General features: G+C 38.8%; 1 protein-coding gene across 1 annotated transcript in view; it reads right to left on the bottom strand.

Annotated features, from left to right (window-relative positions):
• Nucleotides 1–12,796, bottom strand: part of opcml (opioid binding protein/cell adhesion molecule-like) — a 388,855-nt gene that overhangs the window by 256,043 nt on the left and 120,016 nt on the right. The gene's annotated exons all lie outside the window — the stretch shown is intronic.

Here is a 12,796-nt window from a genome sequence, read left to right on the forward strand (position 1 = left end):
CCAGACTCAGAGTGATCAGTTTTACTGAAAGATCTTCAATAATAGTCAAAGGCAGATGTTAATGCCAGTTTTAAAACTGTGTTTGGTCTTGATACTCCATAGTTATTATATTCTCAGTTTGTTATATTCTATTTTCTGCTTTTTGCCTCTCATCCATGGTCCTTGTTTGTCTAGCCTGCAGCTGTATTAAAACATCCTAAGGCTAGGGTGATATGAGAAATCCACCTTTCTGTTCCTCTCATGCTTTAATTTGCAGAGCATTAGCTTTAAGTGCAAGACTCTCAAGTGCAGATTTTCTCATTTCAGTGCAGTCGATCATGTGCCTTCTTGCATCACTATTTTGATTTTAAAAAATTATAAATAAACAAAAAATCATCAACCCTAAATGATGGCCAGCAAGCTACAATTCACAGGAACCATCCACAACCCAAATCTATGTATATTTATCAGTCACTAGGTTAAAGCGTGAAGGGTTGGCCTTTTTTGCATTCCAAAAAAAGTAAAGCAAAATCAGTTTTACTTGTAATTTTAGTATTTAATTAATTACATTTGATTAATTTAATTTAATTAGCATGAATTTGAATACATCTTTTAAATCGATATATTTCACATATATTTCAAAAATTATGGATATGAAGACTATACTATTATAATTTATTATTCATTATAATAATAAATTATATTTATAGATAATTAGATTAGTTATTCTATTTTGTCATAATCAATAAAAATCTTAATTTATGCATTTCATTTGTTTGTGAATTTTGTATAACAGTTTATATCAAATTACATTCATGCAAGAAAGGAAGGAAGGAAGGAAAATAGCAGACCACCAGCAAATATGTATTCTGCCAACATTAGTCTTCTGCTAAAACCAGGAAAAGACCCTGTATTTCCCACGAGCTATCATCCAATATCCCTTATTAATTTTGACCTTAAAATAATCTGCAAAGCTCTCTCAAAGAGATTAGAGAAGATAACCCCCCTCTTAATACATCCTGACCAAACTGGTTTCATAAACGCGAGGGACTCATCAACAAATACATGTAGATTACTTAATTTAATAGACTATTATGTAGTAAATAAACTGAAGCCACAATATTGCCTCTACATGCAGAAAAAGCGTTTGACAGTTAACTGGAATTTTTTATTTGCAACTTTACACAAATTTGGTTCTGGAAACTCCTTCATAAACAGGTTAAAAATATTATTAATAAAAATATTATTATAATAATTCCACAACAGCTTGTGTCAGCACAAATGACCAAACATGCTCCAGCTTTTTTCTCCTGAGGGGCACCAGGCAGGGATGCCCACTCTCCCCTTCACTGTTTGTAATTTTTATCGAACCACTAGCAGCAGCAATTAGACAGGTTAAAGTAATTAAGGGCATAAAATGCAAGAATGCAGAACATAAAATCAGTGTTTGTGCAGATGATGTTTCCTTCAACACTCACAAACCACTCTCTCTTAGGTAATTACATTAATAAACTCTTTTTCAAGAGTTTCCGATTATTCAACAAAATGGTTAAAATCTACACTTCTTCTGATTAATTGCTCCTTCCATCATTCTTTTTCTACACAAATGGAATCTGGAAATATTAAATATTTAGGTATTAATGTTTCTCCTAAGCTTACAGATGTAACTGAATTAAACCACACCCCACTTTTTAAAAAAGTAGAAGATTATCTGGCTAGATGGAAATCTCTACCGATATCACTCATGGGAAGGGTCACTTCAATAAAATGATGGTCTTGCCAAGAATCAATTATTCATTTTCAATGATCCCAAGAAAACCATCACCAGACTGGTTTAGTTCTATGGAATCCTTTAGAAATTGCTTTGGAAAGATAAACCAACACACATTAAAAATGCTACAAAGGACCAAGATTAAATGAGGATTAGATCTGCCTAACTTTCAACACTACTTCTTAGCCAACAGGCTACAAGTCATCTCAGGATTGTTAAAATATATACCCTCTGAGCACTGGCTAGATGTAGAAAAGGCACTAGGCAATAATATAGAGATTTCAGACCTACCATTTATCAGCTCAAACATCAAACAACATGTATGCTTCAAAAGCATCAATATTAGCTCCTCTCTGACAGCATGGTGGGAGTTTCTAAAAATGACGGAGTGTTCATGCCAACGTACAGCTATTTAGAACAACCCTACAGAACAATAATATGATTAACTTCCCAGATTGGAGTTGTAAAGAAATTAAATACTTGAAAAATATATTCAAAGGAACAAACGTTATTTCATTTGACAGACTAGTTATGCAGTAATAACAAGAATAACAGATTAACAAGAAAAGATTTTTAGAATATCAACAAATGAAATCTATGATAAAAAAGAATTTTAAGCTTAATCAAGTTGAATTACAAACACCATCAAGTATGGTACAATTCCTTAATCTTACTGTCTAAATTATACAGGACACTTTCCAAAAGAGCTGAATCAATATCCCTTGCTATTGTAAAATGGGAAGCGGATTTATCAGTTAGCATAGACCAAAACTTCTCGTCTCTGACATGCTTAAAAACCTTTAAATTGTGGTTTTGTGGTTTTCTAGCAGAGGTGGAGGATGAACACAACTTGTGTGTCTATTGTCTTATGTAGTCTGGGAGTTGATTGAATGTTGGGGTGGGTATAGTTTTGCTCTGCGGTGGGGTTGGGTCGAGTGCCCCGGGCTCTGTGGGGCTTGGCAGTGCTGCTGCTGTGGGCATTTCTTACACTCTCATGACAATTACATATCGGGCCTTGGGAGTGGGCAGAGGCATCCAGAGGACAGTCTGTTTATTCAACCTCACCTCTGGTGCCGGTGCCCACCTCTCAATTTTAAATATATGTAGACCCTGAGGGTTTTCGGGAAGGGCCATAATGACACCAACTGCTATCTGCTATCTGTACCATGCCCCTCCCATGTTTTAAATGCACTTTAGAACAGCACGCAGCAACACCACATATGAGCGGGCAGAGTGAGGTATGAGGTCTTCACACCCCCGTTCTCTGTTCGCCATCTCGTGCAGGTGACTGGGAGGAGGAGCTGGCCATTTTGTCAGTGTCTGGGATGCTAGGCCTCCCTCCTTCTGCAGGACTGGGTGTGGTCTGCTTGTCTCCACCCCAGAGTAAAGGAAAACATCTCCTGGGAGTGTTGGTGCCTTGACCTGGGGGTATAGAGTATGTCTGGGGAGTGTGAGTGTTTGTACAATGTTCATTTCTGTGTGTCTCCATGTTGGGCAAGTGCTGAGGATTTGTATATGTGCGCATGAGGGTGGGAATGTATGTTTGTGTCTTTGTGTGCCTGTTTGTCTATGTTTATGTGTAAAGTCGTGTCTTAGACCTCTCTTGGAACATCTCAGCCCCCCTCCCGCCCAGGTGTGGGGGCCTAATTCCCCCCACCACACTCCCTGCTGGTGGCTGATGCCCCACCAATTGTTGCTTTGAAGGTTCTCAGTGTCTGGGGCTGGGTGCTTGAGTGTGTACTGGCTCAACCCACCACCCACTGGCGGCTGCTTGGCGGGGCCTGGCCCTCCTGGCTCGGTCAGGCCCCTTCCGGGGTGTGGAGGGCCCTTGGATCTCGGGTCTCTGGGCCTGGGGCTCAGTCCACTGTGGGAAAGCTGGCTGCCAGCGGAGCCTGCAGGCACATCGTGGCCCCCCCCATCATGACTGTCCCTCCGGTGATCCTCCTTGGGCTCTCATGCTCTGGGAGGCCTCTAGATGTCTGGGGCCTGGATCTCCTCCATGCCTCCTTCATGTCCCGGGGGACAGGGCTATGGATCCCCACACCTACTATTAGACAGTCACATGGAGAAACCTTGTGAATACAAGTGTGCGCACGCACATAAGTGTGCACACAGGTGTGCACACAGGTGTTCACAGACACACACTATTTTCTTTGGTTGGTGCCTTTAAACATATCGTGCATTGTCGCTCTTGTGTGCTGCTCAGTAACATTCGATATTTAATATTTAGTGTTACTTATGCTTATGTTGGTTGTTGCTGTGGTTTCCCTGTGTTGTTCTCTCTTTGGTTGTTTTTTTTTCCAGCTGGTGATCAAGTGGAAAGAGTGCTTGCAAGTGGATTTTTAGTGTCTTTTCTGTCTGTCTCTCTTCCCCTCTGTTTTTCTTTCCCTCTATATAAATAATAAAGATCGGACAATCTAAATAAAGATGGAACAAACTATGACAATCAAGTGGACCAAGTATAGTAAAAGCTGTAATGAACCACTTGGGAAAATAAATCTCTTGGGCATGAAATGCAAAAAGAAAGGAAACGAAAATTATATTCATGCAGACAGTTACTGTATTGTCAAAAATACTTAAGAAAGGTTTTGGGTATGTTTATATTTTAAGATGAATAACATGGAAAGAAAGGTAGGCAGATTAGAGCATGAATTATTCAACTGGACTTGTTCAAACCAATAATATTTGAGTTTAATTGAATGTTTCTCAATGCAGAAATGTGTGTTCAGTGTTCTCACACACCACATTCTGGTACTGCTATTCTGGTATTTGCAGCTGACTCTAAGCTTCCCTGCATGACATGACACCAGGGTGAAAGTAAAAAGCAAGTGTTGCTGCCAACTGCACACCAGACAATCATCTGTTCAACAAAACCTCTTTTAAAAGACACTACCACCCTATCATGACTAGAGGCATCCATTACTTCATCTTCCCAAGAGGAGCTGCTGCACTTAAAAGTCTATCCTAATATTCTCTGTAACCTTCGATACACCTTGGAAATCTCTTTTCTTCAGAGTCTCAAAAAATGTGTCAGTGGGCATTTTTTACAGTGGCCCTGGGAGGCCAAAACACTACAACTTAATAAAACAAAAAGAAATAGAAAAAAAACACTAGAGAAATTGTTGTAACTGTTCCATCAGGTTATTGTGTCCCCTAAAGCTCTTCTGTTGTGTTTTATGACCTTTAATTTATTTAAGTTTTGTCACCTTTTTTGTTGTTGTTGTTTGTTTTGTTGTCTTATAATTCTGTTTGTGGTAGGGTGTGGTTCAGCTACAGGGGAGGGGTGGAGCAGCGGGTTCAGGGTGTGGTGTGAGGGGAGGCCAGCTGTCATAGCCGGCAAGCGTCATCTAACAGTGCCTTCTCAATTTTAGTAGCTGCCAGGGCCGGAGGAGGACAGTTGATGAGAGTAGCTGACAGGAGAGGAGCTGGCAGTGGGAATCCATGTCACTGGCCCTCCAACACCCTCCCTCAGTCCAGGAAATACATACCACATACCAGTGAAGTGTCAAGGGGGTACATGCCAAGCATGCTGGAGAAAACTGGGAGGAAAGTCCAAGCCCAGCAAAAAGTTCAGTTCAGTACATTCTGGACCTGAGAGCAAAGCTACACAATTTGGGTAGGTTATCACCAGAAAATTTGCTCCATGCCCAGAAACATCAGCAGTGCCTGTATAACAAAGGAGCTAGACTCAGGCAATTTGTTTTTGATGTTTAGGACACACAGCAATTTCCTGCTGTCTCCAGCATGACACACTGACCCAAGTGCAAGTTTTATTACATGAACTCTAGGTTCTCTCCATAGCAACAACTGTTAATTTTTCAGTCTGACAAAATGTATGTTCTGCTGCATGTGGTTCTTACTGTCTTCCAGCATACCATGAGATACCATGATGTTGATATAAATGTTCAACAAGGATACCTGTGAAAAGCCTAGATTAGTAGACGGATGAAAAGTAACACTTCAACACCATGGTGAGGGCTTTAAAAAAGCCCTAAAATTCTTGAGGGGAAAAAACTAACCAAACCTGCTTGGCAATATGTGAACAAGTAACTGCCCCTAACTGGTTGTACCACCTTGGCAGAAAGAACTATAATCAAGTTCCAGGAATTTTGACTTTTCTTTATAGAATTGCATATGTCAGCGACATTGAAGCGTTTTCAAACATGAATGCCCTGTTTAAAGCCATACCAGAGTCTCGACTTTTGACTAGGCCACTTGGGGCTTTCAGTCTACTTTTTTCTGAGCTATTCATACGTGCACTTACTGATGTGTTTCAGATCATTGTCCTGCTGCATAACCCAGAGCACTTCAACTTCAGGGCACAAACTGACATGGCTGGACATTATGCTTCAGGATTTTCTGCTAGGGAGAGTAGAGTTCATGTTTAAAATATAAAGGCCTAGATAATGTCCTAGAGGGTCAATGAGTGAGGTTTATTTTGATCGAAAAGCACTTCAAAACACTAAAACAGAATTTCTGACAGGAGGTAATTATTTAAAATCGCTTTTGAAGACATTGAGTTTCCTACCGTAACTATCAACTGCTCTGTTTTGGTTGCTCTGAGTAAAGAAATATTCATTATCTTCCCCCAGAAATTCACTGGGATGTATCAATGGAAGCCCTGTTGTGCTGGCAAGTGAGCAATGCTTTCGCCTTACCGAGCATAAATATGGTATTGATTAGTCATTCTGCGCAGCTTTCACTGTCATTTTTCTGCCCAGCTTGCCATGAAAAATTAGTAGACAGTAATCACTCAGAATCCTGCAGGCAATAGCATCCACCATTAAAGATGGGCCAGTATGGAACCCAATAAATCATAGTCACACACTCACGCCAGATCTACCTGTCACCATGAAGGATTCAGCAAGTAGAGTGTGGAAATATTGCCTTGTTATTTGTTGGTCTAAAAATCAGGTCAGGTAGTATGTTTTTTCCCACCTCCCCTTCATTTCTTTTCTTCTTTCTTTGGGTACAGTTTGGTTTTAGGTTTCCAGATCTTTGTAGTTTCAAGCTATTCCAATCACAGTCATAAATCAAAGATTTGGACCTAATATGTTTGATATTTTTCTCACAAGTTAGTAGAACTGGGCTGTTTCTTAGGAGTTGGAGTGAGAGCTAGAGCTTGTTTTACAGGCTATAAAACTTACAGCCTGACTCACAGCTGAAACCAAAAGAAAGATGGAATCACAAGTCTGCTCATACCAACATACAAAAAAGGAACTTTAAAATCATGTCAGGGAAATGAGAATCCAAAATATTATTATATTTTCCTCACAAAGCAGTTATGAACAACAGAAGTGTATTCACAATTCTAACCAGATGAATACACATACTGTATGATATCATAGAGAGTGGATTCTCTGTTTCAGAGAAATGACAGTCTGAAATGTCCCAATAGATGGATACATTTACTTTCAAGAGATACCTCTTCAGTGGACAAAGTAATAGGAGAAGAGAGAAAGGTCACAGTGATATAACACTGCAAAGTTGACTGAGCTAAATAAAAGGTCCCACAAACCACTAGATTAACTTATTATGTTTTTGAACACTGATCATTCTATAACTTTACCTGTGTTTTTTTTATAAACATAAATATGTCAACAGTATGAAAAAGCAATATATACAGTGGATTCCTAAAGTCCTTTTCAATTTGATGTCACCATCCTAAATTAGGTCATATTTCTATATTCTGTAGATGTGGTTAAGCTTAAGCACAGAAACCAAAAAATAAACAGAGTCAAGTAAGGTCAAAGTCTAATATCACATTCTTCTTACTGAAAATATACCAATGTAAAATTTGTGATTGTATAACAATGTCACATTAAGTCTTCTAAAGGAAATAATTCACTTCAAAGGAAATATTATGAGTTTTTGGAACATTTGGACTTGGACCACTGGTGAACCTTCCAAGGGTGTGCCTACCAAAATTATTCTAAGGATACATTAATTGCTTGGAAGTCACATAATAACCCAGAACAACATTAAACAAACTGCAGGCCTCACTTGTCTCAGTTAAGGTCAACAAGACCTAAGAGAGAAAATGCGTCCATGGGAGAGTTTGAAAGTGAAAACCAGTGCATGAAAATTCAGTTCATGAACCAAACATAGACGTGCCACTGGCTAAAGGAACAGATGGAGCAGATGTGCAAGGAAAAGCCCAAAGCTGTCAGAGCTCTTTTGGAAGCATTAGGAACTGTAACCCCAAAACTGGAACAGTAGTTCAAGTAGATTCCAGACACAACATCAAAGATCTCTGTCCAGATAAGTGCAGTCCTAGGAACAGCTGCAAGATACTGCACAGAAACCTAAAACTCTCAGACCTCTTGAGGAACACACATACCATCCCCCAGGGCAGGGGTATCAAACTTGCGGCGCGGAGGCCACTTGCAGCCCGAGTCACCCCTTCTTTGCCGTATATTGATGTGAAGAAATATAATTCAATTTAGCCTTTGAAGTTACTTTTTTATTAAGGAGGATTCGTATGTTGTTGAGTGCAATGTTAACCCTCTCAAGGCAGGCGTTGCAGATTTGCAACAGTTAAAACACTAACAACCTGATTATCCCACATACATATTTTATGAGTTTTTTTTACTCAGAAGTACCACTGCAGGACTTGGTTGTGCATTAGCAACTAAAACTTAATTTGAGCCTGAGAGGGTTATAATAAGTTCTTTAAAAAGCAAAAAATTATTTAATGAAGGCAATATGAGCAGAGAGTACAAAAATGTTGAGGAACTGGCTGTGTTAGTTCAGTGAAAGACTCGAAACTAATGTGCACACTCATGTCTGCATTTTTATCTTGTTAAATACAAACAAAAATATATCAGTTGTGCTGCCTGCCACATGTCTGTCCAGAAAGACAGGACCAATTTGTTTATTTGGTAGTTCAATGAAAGGTGGTGGTTAAGAGTGAGAAAAAAAATGTGCGTTCAAGTTTGCAGTTTTATCTTGATCTCTAATATTTGAAATTAAAAAGACAAAAAACAAAACAAAACACTACATTTTCTGAAATATTCACAGGTGTTCTGTTGTTTGTTAATGTTTTTTGTACTATTTGAACACTAAAGTGGCCCTCCAATGAGATGACAGTGCCAGCAGTGGCCCACAGATGCAGAGGTTTGAGACCCTAAGGGGTGAGAGTCATGTCATTTATATAGTAATAAAAATATGTTTTGAAAGTAACATTTTTTCCAGTGTGAATTTTGCATCTGAGTTCTTTTAACACATTCTTGCACATTTCTATGGAAATTTAATTTTTTGTAATAGAAATGTATCATCTTTTACTGACATGATTTGGGCTCAAGAGTTGAGATAAGCACAGTTTTTTAATGGATTTCAGCTGTGTCTGGGCACCAAGACTTCGAGGTTAATCTCTACTAAATGAACATGTTTTCTTTTATTACAAGTGGCAGAGTCATTGTAATGCATGGAAAACATACTAATAGTTTCCCAGTGGAAGTGGATTGTAATAGTGGCTTTTCATGAAATTGATTAAATGGGGATGAGTTGGAGGATATCAACTGCATACATGCAAATTTTGTAACAAATAAAAGATGTGTTCTCTGTATACAAGCACTCTTTCCAATTAGAGTTGATAAAAAAAAAACCCACATTATCTGAACAAGAGATTTTTGTTTTTGCCTTTATAGCGTAGTGGTTAACACATTCTTTTGGCAAGTGAAAGGTCCAGCTGGATGAGCATCCAATGTAAAACTGCTAAATCAAATATATCTATTGTAGTGATTCTTTGTGTCAAATGAACAGCCAAAATAAGCTTTTATTTGTAGTATATGGTAAAAAGTGGACTGGGGCAGAAGACATGGTGGAGCCATGTTGATGTTAGAAAGAAATCAGTGTGAAATTAAAGCTGTAATGGGAAAAGAAGTTCATAAAACAAACTATGCTGTGAACAAGATACTGTTATTGACTTTACTTTTATTAACTAAACTTCACTTTTGACTCAAAAAATTGTCAGTCGTATACTTTCAAGGATATTCTTACCTGAAGATATCAAACCTGAAATACATGAAATATTGTAGTGAAAAAAGGTTTTGGATTTTAGATTTCTCACTACTCTTTCCCCATCACATTTGCACCTTATTTTGTTACCACATAATTCATTTTAGCCAGTGATTTTTCTTTTTAGCAGCTCTGCATACTAGCTTTTTGTAAACCAGTTTCATGCAGTCATCACCTTATGGTTTTAAATAAACTTTTCTTTTTTGGGGGGGGAAAAAAAAAAATCTGAATTAGCTGTTTCGTGCCCAAAGACAGACAAGTCACTTCTGTACTGACCTCACTTTTAAGAAAGTAAGCAACAGGCAAGAGGAAAAAGGAAAACCTCAGAAGAGGTTCGTGGATGCAGTGAAGGACATGAAAACGCTTGGTGTGACAGAAGAGGATGCTATAGATGTAGGGTGAGTTGGAGGCAGATGACCCGTTATGGCGACCCTAAGGGAGTAATAGAAAGAAGTCGTCTATTTTTACTACACTGCAGTGTCAGTGTGTTTTCCCCGTACTGTTTTTTTCTTGTTCCCATTATTTATTTGACAAGCATCATCAAAAGCATTGATAAAGCAGTGAGTCAATATATCGGTGCTTTGCGCCGCGTAGTAATAATACACTGTTCAAAAAATTAAAAGTAACATTTAGAAAACATATCAGATCCTGTAACAGCTGCATTTATGGTATGGCACCATTCCATAAATGCGATAGAAGATTTCATTGCAGACAGCCAGCCACACCTTTCTCCCCTCCTCCTTGTAACAGGCTGGTCTGAGTATCTACTCCGACACTGGGACATGTGGGATTGAAGAGCGTAGATCTGTGGAGATGTAGCTTGTCTTGTTGCTGTTATCTCAAATAAAGTCCTAGTGTTCTAGCTGCCTGCGTCGCCACTGAATTAAGGTAAACATCCAGGGTGCACACCTAGCTAGACCTGCTAGCTGCTCTTTTCTCACTAGAACACAAACAAAAATCACACTGGATATATAATTTCATTCAATTTCATTCTGCTTCATTTGTATAGCACCAATTCACAACAACAGTTTCACTAATGATAATAATAATAATAATAATAATAATAATAATAATAATAATAATAATAATACATTTTATTTGAGGGCGCCTAAAAAAAATAAAAATAAAAAAAATAAAAAAATTAAAAAAATAAAAAAAAACATTTCCCCCCCCACCATTTCTTTATTTGCAAAGCAGAACTTGACAACCAGGTAAAATCAGCACTAAAGCGAATAAGCCAGTTTGAAACAGATGTGTTTTTGAGCTGTGACTTAAATTGCGGGGAAGAGAGTCAATATTTCTTATGGCTGGAGGAAGAGAGTTTCCAGAGCCGACTGAAGGCTCTGTTCCCCATAGTGGTAAGACGTGCGGACAGAACATTAAGATGAATAGCAGATGAGGATCGGAGAGGGCGGGAAACAGTGGTGATATGGAGCAGGTCACACAAATAGGAAGGAGCAGATTTATGGATACACTTGTACGTGAGAAGTAAGATTTTAAAGTTTATCCTGGCTTCTATAGGCAATGAGTGAAGCTGCTGAAGAACTGGGGTAATATGAGCTCTTGGCAGAGTACGAGTTATGACCCGAGCTGCAGAATTTTGAAGCTGAAAACCACATCCTCATTTAGATTAGACATTTCTAGAAGATAACAGCAGATGGGATAAGCATAAATTGAGGTTTGGGATGCCTTCTTTGAGGATCTGCCTGCCCCAGGAGCCACTGCCAGTCTCACACCTTCCCCAAAGAACAAGTGATGATTGAGTTTTACAAAGGTTAATGATTGTTGCGAATATATAACTGGTAGGTTTGCAATGACAAGTAGCGTAGACCTTGATAGGATGGCCAGAGTGGTGGAAAAATGAGCCCTCCTGAGTCCATGGGCTTTTTCACACCTATAGTTTGTTTACCCTGGTCTGAATTAGTTGATGACTTTGTAAGCTTTTCTCCATGGTTTGGTTTGTTTTCACACAGATAAAAATTCCGATGAATTGGGAGGATAATTTGCTGTAGCCAAGGAGGAATGAGAAGCATTTGGTTAATAAGAGCATGCCTGAGCTATAAACTTCTCAACATGTTACTGGAATTTGCCCTTTTGAGAGGAAGATAGGGTTTGAGTTAGAGAGAAATATGACTGACAACCTAGTGCCAACAACACTAGCTGAAAAATTTGGTAAAGGAGGATAGAAGTGAGAGAAACTGGCACTCTAGTGCCAGGAAGGTTAGCAGCTACATTTTGTATAGGAGGGATAGACATGAAGGAAACAGTCATCCCAGTGCCAAGAAAGTCAGCTGCTTTGTTTGCAAAGGAGAGACAGATGCCAGAGAAAGGGGCATCCTGGTCCCAGAAAACTTTTTGCAGAAGAGGAATAGTGGAACGAGAACTTGGCATCTTGGTACCAGTAATGTTCAATGCTGCATTTTACAAAGCAGGGAACAATTGCAGGGAACTGGAATCCCAGCACCTAAAATGTTTTCTACTGCAGTTTGTGAAGTAGGGATAAAGAAGAGTAAAAATGGCATCCCAGTGCCAGAAAAGTTTGCTTCTACACTTTGCAAAATGCAGCAGTAAATATTCCTGGCACTGGGATGGCAGGTTCTCTCTCCACAATTCCTCTTCTGCAAAGAAGAAATGAAGCATGAAAGACTGACAAAATTCTGCATCAGACAGCCTCAAATACCTCCTGAGTAGTATACTACCAAAAAGAAATTCAAAATAGCTAGGCTTTCTTTGGCTTAGCTGACATATACAAACCCTAAAACACCATTTGGAGATAACAAGAATCATGGTGCGCTCTCTGTGTCTTTTCTAAGGCGATATCGTCAGATTACAGTTCTGAAACACTTAAACATCAAATGTTACTGGCCCATAGCCTTATAAAAGAGATATGGAAATTGTTTTATTTTTAGCAAATCGAAGGAAAATTAATTTTATTGATTGAATAGGTATTCTGTGTTCTAGTACATGCAAGTCTGCAGTGTAAAACAGACTAAGCAGCAAATTAGAGTCAAAAACAAAAATATGCTT

This window comes from Pelmatolapia mariae, linkage group LG10_11, assembly GCF_036321145.2.
Source record: "Pelmatolapia mariae isolate MD_Pm_ZW linkage group LG10_11, Pm_UMD_F_2, whole genome shotgun sequence".
Taxonomy (NCBI): domain Eukaryota; kingdom Metazoa; phylum Chordata; class Actinopteri; order Cichliformes; family Cichlidae; genus Pelmatolapia; species Pelmatolapia mariae.